General features: G+C 30.9%; 1 long non-coding RNA gene across 1 annotated transcript; it reads right to left on the bottom strand.

The window, feature by feature from the left end:
* Positions 1-3187: 3187 nt before the first annotated feature.
* On the bottom strand, positions 3188-4762 carry LOC106295466. The gene is made up of 3 exons (XR_001261012.1): positions 3952-4762; positions 3761-3855; positions 3188-3671 (listed from the first exon to the last, which is right to left on the bottom strand). It is a non-coding gene; the product is annotated as an uncharacterized LOC106295466 (long non-coding RNA).
* Between the last annotated feature and the right edge of the window lie 4389 nt (positions 4763-9151).

Raw genomic sequence — 9151 nt, 5'->3', positions numbered from 1 at the left:
ACCTTAGAAGAGTATGGTACTCAAAATGTCTTGCTGGTAACAAATATCTCTGGAGAAAGTTAACCCATGAACAAATTAGTTTTCCTCAACCAGTTATTATGATGCCAAAAATAAAAAGCTTAAGACGAAAATTATTGGGTTAGGGTTGAAGTTAAACAGAAAATCTATTTGTAGCTTGCCTCATGACTCTAGGTATCTCATAGACAACACCTGATTATCAAACAGCCTGAGCTCCTCTAGCAAATTACTTGCACCGATACAAACACGTAAACAAAAAAATAAGAATCCTCACCAAAATACATATATGATAACAATAACAATGGGGCCTTATCTTTCAGTACTCGTTAACTTCAAGTAGAGATTCAAAAGAGGGACTAACCTGCAAGCGTTCAAAATTGCTGAAAAAAGTAACAACAGTTGGTTTTATCTCCGGCTAACATCCAATATACTGGAGAGCTCGTGCATACACTCAGGGCCGGCCCTGGGCTAAAGCCCGTAAAGCAAAGGCTTTAGGCACCAAAAATATATCATACATTTAGGGGCAGCAAAATACAATTAGTTCCCTTTGGTGAAGTGGTTGCGTGTGTGTTTTCATATTCTTTGAACGCGGGTTCGAAGCTCTCTTCACTTCTTTTTAAATAATTTTTTTTTCCTTTTTGACAATGACATAAACAGATTTATCGTAGATTGTGATTTCTTTTCTAACAAATTTAACTTCCTTATGTATCTTTTATATTAAAATAAATTATAAAATATAGAAACACACAAATTAAACAAAAACAAATTATTTTCCTAACTCTAGCTGTTGACGTTTCCTCTTCTCAGTTTTTAGCATCTATTTTAATTTTTCTCTGTTCGATCATTGCCACAAAAACAGTATGTTCCATTGTTCATCGTATCTGTTGGAATAGCTAGCTTCCCCAATCTTCATGTAAATCTTCTTAACTTATTTTATTTTCTGTTTTTCTTCCGTGAATTCTTATCATCTTCTTTGGAATTTTTCGAGATTCAAACAAACAGAAAATTATAACTATGAAACTCTATGGAAAAATTAGAAGATTTTGCAAACTGAAATTGATGCAGACAAGATTTGATCAAAATATAAAGCTTGGCTATTCACTTTTTCTTTTATCTATGTAATGTTTCTATGTTTTCTAACTTATATTTTAATGTTTTTAAATTGTACAAAATGTAACCAGGAAATAGAATTAGGAATTTACTGATGTTTTTTTTTTTGCTTTATTTTTAGAACAAAAATTTTAATAACATTTTGCATTATTTTGGATACAGATTTTTTGACATCAAAAGTTTTATACTTTTATTAAGTTTTGGATACATTTAAACTATAGCAAACAAATTATGGTTAGGGGCAGCATTTTTTCAATGCGCTTTAGGCGCCAAATACAACAGGACCGGCACTGCATACACTCCTTACAATCTCTCTTCATCCTATTATAACTTGTTGTGACGGATGTGAGAAGATATAGATTAACAGATGGATAAAAAATAAAGAAAGACACAGAGATTTAACGTGGTTCACCCCTAACGGCTACGTCCACGGGCAAAGAAAGATTTTATTGATGGAAGAATTACAGAGATCTGTCTACGAGAAGATCAGATCTAGTTTCTGTACGGCTGCTGACTAGGTTTAGAGGAGACACAAAATATATATAGTTGTATCCCGGAAAACCCTAGCACTAGTGGGCCTCAAAAGACTAAAGCCCAACAGATTCAAGACATTATTCAACATAACTCTCAGTGGTTAATTATCCTCTGTTTCAGTGAGGCGATTTTGTTGACGATTTGTAGCTTTTGAGAAAATTATAAATTGTTTGCATTAATTGCTCATGTGGATGATGGTGGTGATTAACAGCAAACAGCATTAGAACCTTCATAGTCATAACAGATGTACAGCGAAAAGAGGAATGGTTCAACGGAAGGAAGAGGGAGAATCAGGACTATGATGATAGGTTTAACTGGTATAAATCTGTCGTGTGTTTTTTTTTTGCTTCGGGTCAGATTTTGGCCCAACTTATGTGTTTTGACAGTAAAATGGTTGTTTGATATTAGCTTAACCATATGGTTCACTTGACAATTACGTAGCCCAACAAAATAAACGATGCTTTCTAACTGGTTGATTTTTTAAGCATACCTGGCATGCTTTCCCATTGAGTATACTAGGGGTATAAGCCCCCCGTGTGCGGAGTCGTTGACGGTTTCATTGATCTATTTAAAAATCTGTAAGTGATGCTGTGTTATGTTGTGTTTTTTGTTTTGTTTTGTTTTGTTTTTTTTTTTAAATATGATTGAGGTTTGGTGATGAAGTATTAGTAATTTATTTTTCTCTTGTTGTTTAAGATAATTATTGTTTTAGTATAGTAGTATATTTCTGTGTTTTATTTTATGTTGGTTTATTTTGGAAATTTTTTTGTTATCGATATTTAAAAAAAAAAATAATGTTAATTTAAAAACATAAGATTAAAAAAATTGTTTGAGAATTGCATACATGAGTTTTAGTAGACGAATATGTAATTTTTTAATGGGGAAATAGTAGACTCATATAGGTATTGTGTCCCTGTTCAGAGAATCAGAGCTATGATTTTAGGTGTTGAACGATTGCAGTGTAGTTCATATTGTTGTTTGACATTGTGAAAGTTGATTGTTATTGTATGACTTTCACTTGGTGTGTATTAACGACTGCAGAACATATTTGGCGTTTAATATTTTTGTAGAATAGGACGCAGTTTCGATTGAACTACAATGGAGCAAATTAAGATCAGTATGAATATGCAAAGTCCCCTGGCTGTTAAGATTTAAGAGCAAATATTTTTTCATCTCGTTATAGAAAGTTTGAAGAAAATTGTTAAAAACAACCCATAGAGTAAAATATATGATATAAAAAGTTTAGGAGTTGTTATTGGTTTATATATTTTGAATGATTTAGAAATTTATATAGTATTTATAAATCCAAATAAAATACGTAAATTCGAAAATTTTTCTTCGGATTTGAGTCTTTGTATTTTTAACTAAAAAATCCAAACAAATCCATTCAAATCCATTATAAAATCAAATATATTAGTAAATCCGTGCGATTGATTAACACTTGATTTGATACAGAATTTATAAATCATTAAACCACTAACACATGATTTTAATACAGATTTGAAAATCATACAACCAATAACACTGGATTTAGTTCGGATTTTCAAATCCATTAAAATACAACAACCAATAACCCCTACTTAGTTTTTTTAAATGACAATAACTGAAAGTAGAGTGACGGGAAAGTAATCTGCAAGAATCACAAACGGAGCAGCTGTTTCCTTCCTCTTCCAAGCCCGCTGGATTTGATTCATCATCCCCATTCTTTTTTTTTGACGCATTAGCTTGGTGGCTACAAGTTGTTGTAAGCAGTCCAGCTCCGATGTCACATCTTGTAGCTTGGTTGATGCAAGTCAGTGGGAAAACAAATATCTGGAGTACTTTGAAACTTAGATTACCATACATGTGGCTGAGTGCCAAAGAAGACATTTTCTCTGATTGCGTAGACGGTGAAGGTATGATTCTGCTGGTTGTGATTGTACGGAGTGACATGTATATGGAAGACAAAAGTCCTTGCCCTCAAGCTCCTGGAATCGTTTTGGTAAATCCTGGGAAACACCGCTAGGAATCTGTATATGTTTGTTGTTAGATAGAGATATTGAGTAGTCGATGTAATTATGAAACATTACACTGATGTCGTTGTTGCGTAGATAGTTACCTCTTGTAGAGAAAGGTCATATGCATTTTCCTTGGTTAGTTTGTAATCTCATTGTTGAAGACAACAAAAGTTGCGTTATCGTCTCAACACGGAACCTTGAAAGACAAAATGTCAGTGTCTGAAGTATATATATATATATATATATATATATATATAGACAAAATGTCAACGGAACCTTGATTGTATCTCACCTCCATCACCTGCCAAAACTTTAAAGTTAGCATGGGACCATATAATCCAGGTTTAATGACAGAGATTTTAGTTTCTTATCGAGCTCAAGCACTTTAAAGCGTGACTATAACCACAGTAAGTTTTGCTGCAAAAGAAGCTTTTAATCAACCAAAGACATCAGAGATATAGACATAATAATACACAATCTATAAAGGGAGCATCACAGATAGGTGATCAGGTAAAAAGATAGGAACTTTCAATGAGTAAGAAGACCTGACTGGTTACTCGGAGACGATCTCTTTGGTTTTGTTCATCACCACCTCCATCTCTTCTTCTTTCACTTTGTTCCCACTGATTATAGAACCCATCTCTTTCCTTTCCAAAACAGTATATGTATATCTATCTCTTTTTAAGGAAACGGATGAGGCGACAATTCAATCCTAACAATCTTATCCCTTAAAGCCAGTTGTAATAGATAAGTCATGATAGATCAGAGATAGCTTTGCCTTTTCATCAAGGAAGAGAAGCATGATTCCTATGAATTCATCATTATTTTGTACGACCAAGGCGGAGAGAGTCGAAAGGTGAGTTGCGAACGCCGGTTCGAGTAACTGGAGCATCACAGGCAGAAATTTTCGATAGATGTTATAAGCTGCGCCTGGTAGAGGAATCGTTGAGTATTTGAGATGGAATGTTCCTCCGGTTAAGATAAACTTTATATAAGAGGATTTTCGTATGGGTTACAATCGGATATCATAAAGATGGGGGAGATGTATTGTAGAGGTAGAAAAAGACTAACTTTTTGATGGAAACACAAATTGAGTCACCCCTTGTTTCAGAGCTGTGTCTGAAGAGATGGGGACCAAATACGTCACCTGGGCCATTCTTTTAATATTGGTACGAAGCCCATCATTCTTTTGACCCTACTTTTTAACATTCTTGTTTAAGCCCACCTAGAAAACTTATTAACACTTTTTGATCGTTTCTTGTTTTCACTTTATGAAATGAAGCCTATTTCATGTCTCCCAAAATTCGTTATTCCCAAGCCCATTTGGCATTAATCGCTTCTGAGTGATCCCAATACACAAAATCACGTTGAAACAAAAAAAAAATGTTTAATACTCATGTTTAAATGTAGGAAGACCCACATAGATACACGTGTGGACACGGAAAAGAGCTAACTGTCTCATCTAATCTATTAATTTAGAGTTCTATTTTTTATCTACATGTTACATTTTAATTTGGACTTATTCACAAGTCATTACAAATAACTATAACATTCATTATTATTTGGTTAACAATACAATATAACTTACGCCTCTACAAAAATAGAATCTTTGACTTCTGTTTAAATCTATCCATAATAGAATCTTCGGCTTCATGTGTGAGTAAATTATATTTGGTATTAAATTATGAGATACACTTTGTAGAGCTTAAGTAACCATCAATATAACTACTTGAATCTTCGACTGATAAGGACCTTGCTGGTCTTCAAGTCTTCATATCTTATTTCATATAATGCTATTAATAACGTAACAATGGCAGATATATTACAATACATATTGATACAAACTTTTAGACCGTATGTATTCACACGTTTCATTTGTTTCTTCTTCTCATTGTATCCATATTTAAATCTGTGGAAGGTGTAAAAGTTCTCATTAGAAATAATCTGTGGAAGTAACTACTTGAATCTGACCAATTATAAATATGTGGATGAATGAATTCATAACATTTATCATTGCTGCCGAGTTTGAAAAATGCTAAAAATGTTATCTAAAACAACCAAATCGTTTCCTACCATTATGCTAACAAAAAAAAAAAACAAAAACAATTTCTATTTATCTTCCTAGAGTTAAAAATACGCGAACAATATTATCTAAAACAACCAAATCATTTCCTAACATTATGCTAACAGAAAATCAGAAACGAATTATAATGATCTCCATAAAGTCTTAAAAACTAAACTAATATTGATATTAAGGGTCTAACTAAACGTAGCGGTTGCAGTTGCAGGAGTTTGTGGATGCGGGTGGTTGTGGTTTTAACTTTTAAGCATTGCATTATGACTGGTTAACTACCAAATACAGCAGTGCTTTAATAATAAATTAACAATATTAACACTTTCTATATAATAATATAAATATTTAAAAAATATATTATTAAAAGTAATGTAAAAATTATATTTATTTATTTGCAGTATTAATTTAAAATTTATTTTTGGGTTCATATATATATATGTATATATATTAATGTCTAAAAAATCATAGAAAATATTTTTGTTTTAAAGTTTTATAGTATAAATTAAAATATTATATTATTAATTATATTATCTCAATTAAAAATTGAATTAGATTTTTAAGACATTAATATATGTATATATATATATATATACATTATTTGTCAGCATTATATTTTTTTAGACATTAATATATAATCTTTTTATATTTTCTGCCACATTATAATTTTTTATATTATCAAAATATTATAATAATATTAATTTAAGTTTATAAATATGATTTCAAACTAAACAAATAAAGATTATTTTACATTATCAACTATGGTTCTAGACTCATGTAAATATTATATTTTTCTCAAAAACAACAAAATACAAAATAATACACCAAAATTTATAGAAAAATCATCAAGTCAAGAAATGTTAATTTTAAAACTTAATATTTTGACATTAATATATACTTTTTTATTTCTGTCACATTATAATATTTTATAATATCAAAATATTATAATATCAAAATATTATAATAGTATTAATTTAATTTTATAAATATAATGTCAAACTACAAAAATAAAAATTAATTTACATTATCAACCATGGTTCAAGACTCATGTAAATGTTTTACTTTTCTAAAAACAACAAAATAATATACCAAAGTTTATAAAAAAATCATCAAGTCAGGAAATGTTAATTTAAAAACATAAAGTATCAATATAAACAAAATAATTCTGCGCACAGCGCGGATCAGAATCTAGTTATAATATATATTTGATTTTTAGTATTGGTGGATATTTAATACTCTTTTTGCACTTTGATAGTCAATTCATGGATTATATATTGACTAAAATTCTATCAGAATTAAAAAGAAACTAATGTTATATTCTCTGAAATCTTTTAATAATATTTTTTTCTTTTAATGTATACATGTTATTATTGTATATATAATCAAACAAATTAAAGAAGAATTCACCAAACAAGAAAAATTAAAGCGAATATCTCTCAAAAAAAGTTTATAAAATCATCTCTAAAATGGTTATTACCATGAAAACTTTAGTAATGTTTGTTTTCACTACTTTTTTCATTATATCTTTTGCTGATTCACTTTATTGTCCATATCCTCCAACTGCGGCTACCATTCCTGCTGATTTTCCAGGTAATCATTTATAACTTTATAGGTACGATTTTATCAATTTTGATTAATATTCATATTGGTTCAATGATTTTGTTCATATAAATAGGTTACGGACCTATAGTATGCTTCAGACTCACTAAGCCGTGTTTATCTGGAGGATTGGGAGAGTGCCAAAAGCTTTGTGACGAGCGGGGTAATGTTGTACATCAGTGTAGTCAGGATGAATGTTATTGTGAAAAATTAAGTATGCCTCGAACATAAAATAAACATCAATATCTTTTATGCATTTTTACCAATAGATGATAAGAATAAAATAAATAAATTTAATCAAATTGAAATAGATAGAAGAAAAATAAATATTTTTTATCAAATTGAAGTTAGTTTGGTTATTCTCCTTCCTTTCCAGAATAATGTATGTTTTAGTGTTTTTACACATATTAAAAAACATGCTAATAAATGTATTATTTTTTTGTGATTGGTTATATCCCTTAATTTCTAGTCAATCAAAATTCAGTAAACACAATTAATATCTTTGAAAATACAATTTACAATTATTATATGAATTGAAAATGTGAAATATAAATTTGTTTGATACAATTTTTTGCTAAAACATGGATTATATTGAAACAAAGAGTAATATATAACCAAAAGCTATAACTCATGCAGTTTTGCAAAAAAAAAAAAAAATGCTGTTATGACAGCAAGAAAAATGAAGACATGAAGATTGTCTAGTACATTAAACAACCTCCCAAGCCACACCCTTTTGGCAACCAATAGATGATGTCCATTGAAACTTGTCCCATAAACTAAAATCTCCCTCAAAACAAAGATCCTTGCAACATTGCGTACTTTTCTTTGTTAACCTTGTCTACAAAACACTGCTTAAGAATTCAAAAAGCTGGAGTTGAGATCAAATTACTTTGACCTATTTCCTACTACACTCTTATCAACTTGAGCTTCTCCAAACGCTGCAACGCTGATTTAATTTTAAAACAAAATTCTTTTAAAAATTCATAAATTTGCTTATTCAATTATTCAACCTTGTTAAGTTTGGTTATGTTGGTTTTCTTTGCTTTAAAATTAATGTATGAATTAGAATCTTAATTTTATATATGTTTGGTACCATTTTGAACATAATACTTTATTTTTTCATCAACTTTTACAGACTCATACTGATTCTGTAAACCAAACCGGGTAATCTGCATCCATGTGAACGACAAAAGATGGTTGCTTACTGAAAATTTTATTATTCCTTGCTTTCCAGATGTACCATATTATCCATGCAAACTGATGCGGCCATCAGATCAGCAACTGAACCAGAGGTCAACCCAAATCCCTACTCAACCAGCCAAGGCGCCAACCAGGACATACGTGCACTAAACATGCCATATCTTACAAAAAAGAGGGTTTAAATGACGAGGATATTTTTTATGGATTCTACACTCAAGAAGGAGTCCAGTACAATTGGAATCGGCCCAAAATATTCAGGGATCAAGAAGTTATGAATTTTACAATTCAGAGGTTTCTCAGCCTGTCCATCTGCGAGTATGCGACTTTAGAAGAGGATTCAAGCCCAAATAAGAAGAGTCCTGAACCAAAACTGATCATAGGAGTCAAGAGGAGTTTATTATCTTTCCAGAAAGTCCAAGATCTCGAGAAATGGCCAAGGAAATTGGAAGATATGATCAATTTCCCAAAACCGGCCAAACCAGCTCTACACTTGCCTTATTTGGAAGATCCGGGTTTCACATCAAACCAACCTCAAGAATGGCAGCCAAGAGACCTTATAAGTCATTCAGAGGCACTACACAACATCCTAGGAAGCACCATGCCACACTGGATCAGTCGGATC

Source organism: Brassica oleracea, chromosome C5, assembly GCF_000695525.1.
Source record: "Brassica oleracea var. oleracea cultivar TO1000 chromosome C5, BOL, whole genome shotgun sequence".
Classification (NCBI taxonomy): domain Eukaryota; kingdom Viridiplantae; phylum Streptophyta; class Magnoliopsida; order Brassicales; family Brassicaceae; genus Brassica; species Brassica oleracea.
The sequence above is the reverse complement of the archived record's forward strand: the minus strand, read 5'-3'. Positions and strand labels throughout refer to the sequence as shown.